The sequence below is a fragment of the Polypterus senegalus genome, chromosome 15 (genome assembly GCF_016835505.1).
Source record: "Polypterus senegalus isolate Bchr_013 chromosome 15, ASM1683550v1, whole genome shotgun sequence".
Lineage (NCBI taxonomy): Eukaryota > Metazoa > Chordata > Cladistia > Polypteriformes > Polypteridae > Polypterus > Polypterus senegalus.
Window position 1 is genome coordinate 112,306,542 of NC_053168.1, and position 12,272 is coordinate 112,318,813.

The 12,272-nt window shown below is 35.0% G+C and overlaps 1 protein-coding gene across 2 annotated transcripts in view; it reads right to left on the reverse strand.

Moving 5' to 3' along the window:
- The window catches only part of galnt1 (UDP-N-acetyl-alpha-D-galactosamine:polypeptide N-acetylgalactosaminyltransferase 1), a 507,921-nt gene that overhangs the window by 399,232 nt on the left and 96,417 nt on the right, over positions 1–12,272 (reverse strand). For both annotated transcript variants that reach the window (XM_039737531.1, XM_039737532.1), the window contains one exon: positions 6,858–6,964. The gene's annotated coding sequence lies outside the window, so the exon portion shown is untranslated. The remainder of the gene's footprint in view (positions 1–6,857; positions 6,965–12,272) is intronic.

The window sequence follows — 12,272 nt, forward strand, 5'->3', positions numbered from 1 at the left end:
GCATAGAAAACTTCAATTAAACATTTTTTATTCAAGGCACTTAAGATGCAAGTAACTTTATGTCTGGTGTACAGGGCCATATATAGTATGCCCAGTGCAACTGTTGGAAGCAGTTATTCACTACAGTTTCTAGAAAGGTGGTTAATGTGGTTAACATAAAAAGGCAAGCCACTTCTCTCTTTTGTAATATTTTTTATGCAGAATGAGCAATGGTGCGTTTCTGACTACATACCTTTACTGAGCAGCTCTCACTCACGTTCTTGAAAAAGCTGTTGTTACTATTTCCTTCATATTTAATTCTGCTTTGATTGCTTTTTGAATTTACCTGGTAAATGTAGTCCCTAACTTGGCCAGTACGTTAGTATGAATATATCAAGAATTACGTTTGTATTTGCCTGTCCTAAACTTCCTTGGATTCATTCAGAAAGTATTTTTATTATTTGGTACTACTATCCTATTACTCCCCTGCAACTTATACACGTCTATTGTTTGATGGTCCTTAAAGTACATCTGAACTGCATTGGCCAGATTTCTAGTAAAATTTAAAAATAAATTGTTACTCTGGGAATAGTTCACCTCCTCCAAAAAAATTCACAGTAATTCTCACTATAAACTCATAAACGTAAAATACAGTAAACAGTGCCAGTGCCCTATGCAGTCCATCCATTTGGTTCAGTGAAGCATCAAACTGATCTCATTCTTAGAAACAGTCACTTGAGACCTTTTAAATTAAAGACTCAATAAACAATATTGCTCTTAACAGTCACATACTTATAAAGTTCTGGTATTCAGCAAATTAATCACTAATAATGGACTGGGATTTCTTTTGTTTGAGAAACTTGGAAAGAGCCCAATGATTAAATCTCTTCTCTTACTTGTTCAAATATATCACTAAAACCAGGCTGCCTCGTGCTTAGGTTAGATGTGACCAAAATGATGTTTTTTTTTTCATTATTTCAAAAGCAGAAAAAGTATTGCGGCTACCTCAGATTCTGTCCAATTTTAGCTTTTTTATTGTTTTTTTAACGTACTGTTTGGTGTGCCTGTGTCATATGTGACCAAATTTAAAAGGGAAACAATGAATAAATGTTAATTGTTTTTAAATAAATTCATTTCAAATTTGTTATTACCTGCTGCTTACCAGCTGCTGAAAATGTCTATCCCAGCTGCATTTCTTGGTTTGAAAATCTGGCCCAACTAAATTTGTAATTGAATAGCCCTGCTCTAAGAGATGAAAAAGGAGATCCTGGGTGAGATGGATGGATAGTGTGGTAACAAGTCTTACACTGATAAGAATCAGAGTTTGGAGATGTAAAATGGTTTGACAGAGACAATTGGAGGAGAGCTGCATTGAAGGAGCACCAAGGACTGTTATCCCAAACAGGAACAAGATGATAAATAGGTAAAGAAGCAGAAGCACCACTTCATGGGAAAGTCAGGACAAAACACCATCTTACATTCATCATGCATCCATCCATTTATGAACACATAATGCCACACAATACAACAAAGTCTAAATTCTGCAATAAGGACACTGTACTAATAATAAAGTCACAATTTCTTTATAATGTCTGACAATGTCTCAGCTATTTTTTCAGAATTGCACATAAACATTTTTATTAAAACTGACCTTGCCTTATAAGGGAAGGAGAAAGCTCACAAACCTCTAGAGAACTGCTCTGAAAATTACAGACCCACCGGAAGTTTTCACTTGGCCATGTAGCTGGCCTGTGCTTATGATGACTTTTACAGTTTTACAGTTGTATCAGCACAAAGAAAAATGACCAAATTGAGCTCCTGTTTGCCTTTATTGACGGTCCTGACAAATGTCCTCTAACAATTAGTTTGTTTTTTTTTAATCCTTTGTTTAAGCTTACTAGAAATACAGGTGTCAAGGCATAGTCAGCATTTTAATCAGTGCCCCGGAATAATATTAGATGTGAATTGTTTCATTTACTTAAGACCACCACATCTGTGGGAGGAAAAAACTGCATTAAATATATTTGTATTTTAAATATGAGCAGAGTAACAACTGTGACCTCCATGCTGCTATTGTACGTACTCAGTACATTGTTTTTCATTTTCAGTTTAAACTGAGTAAAAATGATTATACTTTTGCAGCACAAAAATTAACATTATTTTGTTTACATGATTGCAGTTGATTTATAAACATGGTAAAAGTATCTCATATATTACTGCATTTCTTGGTATATCTAGACCATACAGCTGCTCCCCTGATGCTCCTCTTTGACAACTGCTAAGCTTGAGGTAGAAAAAAAAAAGATCCAGTGATAGCCACTTACATTTTAAGTGCTAAAGAAGTCATGTTCTACAAAAACATTTCACTCTTGCCAGCATGTTATTCTTCTAAGATAAAATTTTGATAGCCAACTTGAGGAACTATGATTTTTTCCCTCCAAGCTGCAACCAAATACTTCACACTGGAAAAAATCTCTCCTGTCATAATCAAGTAAAAAAGACTAGCCACTTCCCAAAGCTAAATGTAAAGCTGAATATTATAACAGAAAAAACAACTCAACAGCAAAAATATGCTAGGCAAAATGATAAAAGAGAATTTAGCACATGATTACACTTTACATATTGTTTAAGCTTTAATAAATAAAAAAAGAATAAAGTAGTTTATGGCCTACCAAACAGATAACCGATTATTTCTATAAAAATGTTTGCAGTCACACCAGAATACTTATTACAATAAATAATGTATTACTCTGAAGTATTTGCCAAAACATTTACCAAATATGGCTTATAAATCACAAAGTTGAACATTGCAGTTGTTTTCATATTTCTTAAGCTAAAGTATTGTGACATCAACCGTGTAATCTTGTGGCTAACAATCCAACAAATTTTGCTATTAACCTAGAATGTATCTTCATGTTATGTATTTAGAAAGGAGCTCCTGATAACATCAGTCTTACAAAGTGCATTAGAAAAATAAATACTATAGTACTATGCCCTGCATATTATGAATAATTAAATGAGTTAAATTACAAAATCTGCAAACAAATTTGTAGCACTGTTACTATACTGTATTTCAACATCATGAATTGGCCATCCTGAAATTCACACATCATTTGCCAGTCAAAAGCACACTGGGGTGGCATCTTCCCAGCAGCATTTAATATATAGGAAAGGCTAATTGTTAACATAACACAGATCAAATCCTGTTATAGCGAAAACCAAAGTAACAAAATTTTCAGAATAACAAATACTTTTCATTGGCCCAGACAAAACATTCATACAATATCATGATAAATGGATTTTGTTTTAATAAAATGTAAATTTCAATATAACAAATGTTTTTTCAACCAAAAATGACCACTGAAGATGATAATGTGATGCAAAAAATACTTAATACTGCACCTACACCTTCTTTGAGTCTCGGAAAATCTGCAACAGGCTGTCTTCTTTCTTGTAAGACCAAAATTTCCTGTCTTGGGCAGTCTTGGCATGGTTCGGCAGAAGTATAGACGAGACATCATAAACATAGCTGAATTCTGAGTCACAGCATTCGTGTCGGTAAGTGTGTCATATACAGATACTGTACCGTTTCAGTTTCATGAGCCAAAAAAGTAAAGGTGTTATTTTAGGCTGAAAGAAAAATTAAAAATCCTTGAAAAAGTTGATTCTGGAAAGTAAAAAATGATGTGGCAAAAGCAATTGGAATCGCTCCTTCAACAGTCTCAACAATTTTGACGGATCAAAAAAAAATAGAAGACAAAGCAAAAGATCAGGCTTTGGGACCTGAACGAAAAAACAAAATTAGGAAAGCTAATAAAAAAGCTAAATTCTCATTTTAATCTGTATTCATAACTGCCCTTCTATAAAAAAGTTACATCTAATGTCTCATTTTCATTCTGTATTTATACCTGTGTTTCTATATTTAAAAAAAAAAAAGTTACATCTAATGTCTCATCCATCCATCCATCCATTTTCTAACCCACTGAATCCAAACACAGGGTCACGGGGGTCTGCTGGAGCCAATCCCAGCCAACACAGGGCACAAGGCAAGAACCAATCCCGGGCAGGGCGCCAACCCACCGCAGGACACACACAAACACACCCACACACTAGGGCCAATTTAGAATCGCCAATCCACCTAACCTGCATGCCTTAGGACTGTGGGAGGAAACCGGAGCGCCCGGAGGAAACCCACACAGACACGGGGAGAACATGCAAACTCCACGCAGGGAGGACCCGGGAAGCGAACCTGGGTCTCCTAACTGCGAGGCAACAGCGCTACCACTGCGCCACCGTGCCGCCCCTAATGTCATTTCCATTATAACAAAATATTTTTATGGTCCCATGAATTTCGTTACAACAGGATCCCACCTGTATATCCCTGACCTTAAATAAAGATCCTATTAATGAAAATGAATCATTTTGAATACTGCCACAAAAGGTACAAGAAATTGTCTGCTAAATTATGCAAACTTACAAAAGACATTTTGTTAATAAAAGTCAGACTGGGCTCAAATGAATGAGCTGCTTTTTATAAGGACAGCCAGAGAAGCACAAGTGATACTGACAAACTGTGTGAAGATGAAGAACAACAGAAGCTGGTTGCAAGCAAACAGAAATGTTCTAGCAAAAAATTCTAACTACTAATCAAAGAAACATTGCTAGGTTCACTAAAAACTATAAAAATTGCTTTTACATACTTTAAGCCAATATTCATACTGAAAATTTTGCAAATGCCTATACATTATGCAAAAAATTCTTAAATTCTGTTTTAGCTTTGTCATTCTGGGGTACTGAGTGTTGCTTGATGTTGGGGGCGAAAAATGCATTTAGATGATTTTAGCACAAGGCTGCAAAATATATAAATATGTGGAAAAAATACTAAATACTTTCAGAATCCACCTTGTATTTGTTACTTTGCATCAACAGTGCTCTTGGTTTAAATGAATGAGGCAGTAATAAGAAAGAGTCAAGAAAGCAATACTTTTTAAAAAAATAAACTGCCGTACTCAATAGTTAACCAAAAATATTGAGAAGGTGTCTTGATTAGACAACTAGAAATCGCAAAGCTAACATAATTTGACTTAATTTGACTATAAATTAATAGTGTTATATCAGCAAGGTTACAGTCAATGAGAAACAGAATACCACACCAGATTTTCAAAATGTGGTGTTCAAGCTGAAATCAAATAATTTTAAGAAACTGACAAGTTAAAAATTTAAAAAATGTAGTGAAAGCCCCCAAAAAAGCTGCCTCTATCTGATGAAAAGTTCTTAAAGGTCACTTTTAAGGACTAAAAGGAAATATAGTTAAGTCCTTGCTCAGCATCTGGTACAGTAACCAGTCTCCTAATTTGGATCTATTTTCTCCATACAATAACTATTTCAATAAAGTATTTATGAAAACAAAAGAGTTCTAAGACATAATTATCTTCAATCATAAGCGAATGATGGAACAGCACCATAAAGCAGCAAGCCACTGTAATAAATAACATGTATTATTAGCCTCAAGAACTAGTATGCCCCACCTTAAAAGCAACAAAAAGGGGAGAATGTAATGAACAAGGGAAACTTACAGCCAAGATGTGGTGATCTTAACCAAAATATACATATGAAGACAAAAACCAAGGCCAAGAGATGGCAAGAGTCACTTATTCAACACATGCTGTTTTTGTAGATTTTAAATGTAGAAGTAAATTGAATTTTAACAAACCTTTCAGCTTAACCAGGTTCAAAGACTTTATTTTTATAACATAATTGCTAAAAAGAGATATGCTGTAACATACAGTATTTATCTCATAAATGTGCTATACTAACATTAAATATAAGCCTGTTATTTCAAAAACAAACACCACTGGACTGCCATCACACATTATTCCCTCCACATAGTGCAGGGCTGCGCCATTACATAAGGTTATCATAGCACTGCAAAATAGGCTTTTACAAACATGCAAATTACCTCTTACCTCCTATTTAATATCAGCACAGATTAAAATGACCTTGGTACTGACAAGAAATACTGCAGACTTGCACTTTACAAACCTATAAAAAGAGGCTCAAAGACTACTAATGGTAGGATTCCCTAAATATATAAAATTGTTAAAGGTCTGTATTATTCAGTTTACAGCTATTTTTGATTGAAAATAAGTATTTCAACAAGTTAGAAAATCAAAGAAAACTATTATGTCTCAACATTTAGAGTTTTGTTGATCGATCCCATTATTCATTTTAAATTTCACACTGGTATAAACGGTTCACTTTAACAAGATGAGCACAAGGTCATCTAATCAAAAGACAAAAAGCAGCACATTTATTTTCCTTTAAAAAGCGGGAGAGAGGGCAGCCATGCTAATCGGTCAGGCTGACATCATTTAATCATTTCCCCTCCGATAAATGTTAAGCCAACACAATACTGAGAACAGTGTCTTTTTAAAGGTGCACCAATTTAAGACAAGCACTTCCTGCTATAGTCTCCTTGATCCAGGCAGTTACGAGAAGAATCACATTGAATTTGTTACAGAATTAAAGCTGGGACAAAATCTATTTGTTTGAGAATTACACAAAGGAAAAACAACCCCAAACCTGGTGACCTGCCAAGTTTAGGAAGGCTGCCCAAATTCATAGGGTACTAAAAGAGATAATAATAGCCATTTCATTAAAGAAAGATACCATAGTGAAGAGAACAAACACGACACCATTCTCATAAAAGGCCAAAGTGTCAAAAGGCCAGCTGGCTTTACCTACTTCTTTTTTACTTCCTTATAAAATATTGTCATCAGAATGCAGAAAGAAAACAGAAATTACCCTGGGAATACACAGTAATATTCTGGGTGTTTTAATAGTTTTACTCATAGAAAACTGAACAGCTTGACACTTACCCAAAGTGTACAGAGGGTCTGGCCTAGTCAGACACAGATATGGCAGGATTCCAAGATAAATCCTTTGAATGAGAGCAAAGATTCACTTCATATGGAAGTTCATATTCCTGAGAGAAAAAGAGAGGAAAATATTAATTATTGCAAACAAAAATATCAGGTAATAAAGCTGCATTTTGGTTATACACCAGAGCTCCAAATATTAGGTTCAAAAAACACGTTTTTTTTTAAACAATAACTTAAACATAATTTCAAAGGTATAAACTCACTATCAGTAGAATGGAGTCATATAAATTCCAGAGCACCACTACTATACACAGATGACAACATTGCTTACTGTATGTGGGCACAGCTCAAATTCTACTATATTTCCTCTAGCACAATGGTGTCAAATTAAATTTTAATGAGGGCAAAAAATAACACTTTAGATACTCAATGCAAACAAAATTATATCAATAATTACTTCTCTCTTTATCGGCCTTTCTTTTCTTGGACATTGCAATAGGTTGTGAAACGTAATGGCAGATACAGGACCGAATAAATATGACATCAGCACTGGGGTTGGCTCTAGCATTTCTGCTGCCATTGTTGTAAATGTTGCTACCCATCTTAGCCAATGCATTTATGAAACAGAAAATGTTTTTTCCATTTACAAAAACTATAATGAAACATATTGTTAATGAAAAAAATATTCTGTTAACTAAAACTAAAATAAAAATGAAGAAATGTCTGAAAACTAGAACTAAACATTAACAATCAAATTATACAATGCACTATGCAAAAAATATTTAGTTTGTCAACTCAAATGACTGTCTTTAAGAATATAAAAGAACAATAACAATAATACATTACTTCATAAATATCAAAAATCATTAACAGATTTTTAAATATATGATAAATAATAAAAAAACCTAAAATAATAACTAGCTTAATGTAAAACTAGTTTTTGTAATTATAATTTTGATTTTCAACACACTAGTTTTTGTGCATGATGTAAAGGTGATTAAATGTGCTGTTGGTATATTTAAAATCACTCAGTCATAACATTAGCTAAGAGAGTAGCGCTGATTTATGCATATGTGTAGGTACAATTCAGTGTGGGCATCAGAATCTGTAGATTTTATTAGTCATTTCAGCCATTAGTCAGTACTAGGCTGACCCGCCTTTTAAGGCGACCGACTTTTAAGTTGACCACTTCTTAAGGCAATTCAATATGTAGATCAATTTAATATTTTATACAAACTCATTAATTTGGTTATATTGCATTTGAGCGGTATTACTTTAATACTTGTAGTTTCTGTTATTTTTGTGACGAAATTTAAACTTTTTTATCTATATTGAGGTCGGACTTTTGAACCCCCCTGATATTTACTACGCTATGAGGCATTTGTACTCCATCAACATTAATTATTTCCAGAGACATAATTATGTCTATTTTTCCAGCGCATCGCGCACAAAAGCAAGGGAACGATGGGAGCACCAGAACTCTGCTCACATCATGTCGCTTCGTACCGCAAGCTGCAAGTAGTAAGTCTGTGATAAGCGGAATACCGCTACGCTTTCCACTCACAGGATGGAAGGACAATCCCGACCGCTTTTATATAGTAAGAAAGAAGAAGAAGATATCGCACAGTCTGGAGTAGAAAATCATCTTTTACCTGGAAAAACGAAACTACAAATCCCATTGTGCATTGCAAAACGTACGGGCGTGTGTGAAACTCCGCGCCTGCGTACCACTCACGGGATGGAAGGACAATCCCGACCGCTTTAACATAAAAGGATTCCCTTGTACAACTGAAAGCAAATACCAAAGCCTTGTCACTCACTAATGAGTTATTCTGTGGTTTTCATAGGCCATAAATGACCATCATTCACAGATGCTCCACTAACAGCATCAGTGAGTTTTCTGCACTTAAAACATGCTGCATGTTACTTTGGAAGATACAGCGAAGTAGTTTGAAAATTACAACCACAGAAGACCTGACAAGCTTGAATAGCTACCCCACTTTAAAATTCACTCAGACTGAAAAAAAAAAGATGCTATCTTAATACATCAAAAAAGGTCAGGAATTTGCTCTTAAGCTATTCCATGTTTCTTATTGTTGTTGGAATTATAACATCAACATTTATATTTCTATATGTAAGTTTAAACAAATCTGTTACTTATTTATGGCTTTTTTCAAAGTTGTTTCTTGATCTAATTCAGAAGTTTGACGTTAATATACTTCTATATTATTTGGTGTTTAATGTTTGGTATTAGTTTGCATCCTGTGTTAATGTTTTTTTTTCCCATTTATACCTAATATATTCCTTTGACTATTTGTGAAACAAGCTGAATATGGGAAAGAAGCTATATATATAAATTTTATAGTATTCAGTATTTAATAGAGTGCCATGAGTTAAGGTTTGATAGCTAACCTTGTTAGTGTCCGTATGGAGTTTGCATGTTCTCCCCATGTGTATGTGGACTTAGTGTGCATAACCAAAGATAAGGTTTTACTGCTGGATATTTTAATTGTGTCATTAAGCTCTCTCAATTGCCAAAATCTCTTTACTCATACAGGTGTTCTTAAATTACATCCTGCCAGTTTAGACTCAGATTTTCAATATTTGATGTAAATACTATGCTTTTGTAAAAATTCACTACATACAAGGAAAAACTTCCATCTCTATTACTGCTATTACTGATATTAACATAGTTAAAGTAAGCTAAAGTAAAAAATCCCTGGAAAAAATACACTTTCAAAAATTTCAAAACAGGTAGATGACATATAGTCAGCATCATGAAATATCAAAAATAAATATAAAATAAGTATATGTGTGCAGTGTTTTTACTGCTCATAAAGGGAATCTCAAATACAAAACTGAAAGCATTTTTTTAATTAAACAATTACAGTAAAACCTCAATTATCTGTCAGGGGTCAGGACCAAAGCCGTGATGGATAAGAGAAAAGACGGATAGTAGAACAGCTACTTTAGAAATTATATACTGTAGATTAGTGAATAGTCATATTTATTTACAAAACAAAATATAATATAGTATTAACAAAATGAAGTCATATAATATTGTAAAGACCAGCGTAATAAGGAAACACAACTCAGGGTACTGGAGCTTACAACATTTTACTTGGGAGTCTTCCTTCCATAACAAATGGTGCCCTGTCTTATACTCCATTATCGGGATTACAGAGCACACCTCCTAAACAATAAAATAAGGCTTTCCCTACCAATCAGTTTACCTCATGCCACTCACATTCCTTTTTTCTCTATACCATAAACACTCCTGCTTATTGTCCCCTGACTCTCTACTCAAAACTTCCTTCTGCTGGACCTTTCTGTTTTTCCTAACTTCTCATTTCACTCAAGTCCACCCATTACAGAACAGGAGCCCTTCACCCAGTCCCATTATTTATAGCATTCATTACACACTTTCTGCTCCCCAACACCACATCACAAGCTGCCTGCATGTCACAATATACTAATAAAACATAATACATATAACAGAATTAAAAAAGAAAATTACAATACAGGAGAACATTAATGCATTAACATTACTATCAGTGGTTTCCAAATTTCAACATGTTTTCAATCTTGTTGGCATCACGCTTTATATTGTTCACTGCTAATTTTAAAAGATTTGCTCTTTGTAAATTGAAGCAATACTTGACACACTTTTGCAGTTTTGTAAATAAAAACAAAGTAAATCAAAAATGTGTTAAAACTAGAATAGCACTGATACAAAGTGAAGCACTATCAGGCTGTGTGTTTTACAAATGAAATGGCTGAATATATTAAATGTGAAATTTTACTGGTCTTTAAAGAAATACTCCACTCAAAAATATAAATTTTTTTATATACAGTAATCCCTCACTATATCGCGCTTCGACTTTCACAGCTTCACTCCATCACGGATTTTAAATGTAAGCATATCTAAATATATATCACAGATTTTTCGCTGGCTCGCGGATTTCTGCGGACAATGGGTCTTTTAATTTATGGCACATGCTTCCTCAGTTTGTTTGCCCAGTTGATTTCATACAAGGGACGCTATTGGCAGATGGCTTAGAAGCTACCCAATCAGAGCATGTATTACGTATTAACTAAAACTCCTCAATGATATACGATATGCTTCCCACGCGGTGCTTGATTGTTTGCTTTTCTCTGTCTCTCTCTGACATTCTCTGCACCTGACGGAGGGGGTGTGAGCAGAGGGGCTGTTTGCACAGAGGATACGGACGCTCCTCTAAAAAATGCCGCTTTATCGCGGTGCTTCGGCATACTTAAAAGCCAGAAAACACGTATTGATTTTTTGATTGTTTGCTTTTCTCTCGCGCTCGCTCTCTCTCTCTCTGACATTCTCTGCTCCTGACATGCATTCCTTTGAAGAGAAGATATATTTGCATTCTTTTATTTGTGAGAAAGAACTGTCATCTCTGTCTTGTCATGGAGCACAGTTTAAACTTTTGACTAAACGGTGTTAGTTCATGTCTAGAGGGCTCTAATAATGTTAACAGTGTGGGAGAGTTTATAAGGGCTTAAAATATATCAAAATAACCATACAAATATATGGTTTCTACTTCGCGGATTTTCATCTATCACAGGGGGTTCTGGAACGCAACCCCCGCGATCGAGGAGGGATTACTGTATATGTTATTTCTTATGTGGTTTATAGTGGTGGCCAAGAAAAATTTTTAAGTTCACGTTTCATGGAGAACTGAGATGCATTTTTTGATAGACTGAAAATCTATTTATACTTCTTGATAAATAAACTGACTGTCCTCTCCAGCTTCTCGATTTTGGAGATGAGGACCTCGTCAGACCGTTAGAGGCCACATCAGACAAGGGGCCAATCTGAACTACAGACACCACAGTTTCAACTTGCCAGGAAGTGAGGTCTTGTACATAATAGCCTTTAATGGTTTCTTCCCTTAGTTGGTCACTCTGGTCTGAGTCTTTAAGATTTGCATTGTACCACTGTCCTAAGCTCTTGACTGACATCTCCAACACTATCAGAAATTGGTGTTTCGTCGACGTGAAATCTTTGGTCCATGAGCTTTCTTCCAACGATGGACATGCCCCTGAACTTTTTGGGTTTCAGCTTCATCCTTGCCCATGTAGCATTTCCAGCAAACACTTGGTATATGTTATGGTTACCTTCAGAGTGGTGATGTCATCAATGTAGGTATGAATGTGAGGTAATCACTGTCCAGACTGCAGACACTCTCCTCCTACAACTCATTTTGAGACTCAGATGATCACTCCTATTTCCATAGTGAAAGTTAATGGGGAGATTGTGCACCCTGTCATTATTCCCCACTTACAGTCATTGCCATAATGTTGTGTACTCTGTGGTTGTAATACAGAATTGCAAATCTTGGAAGTAGTTCCTGGCCAAGTCTGTGATGGTCTTTGGCACAT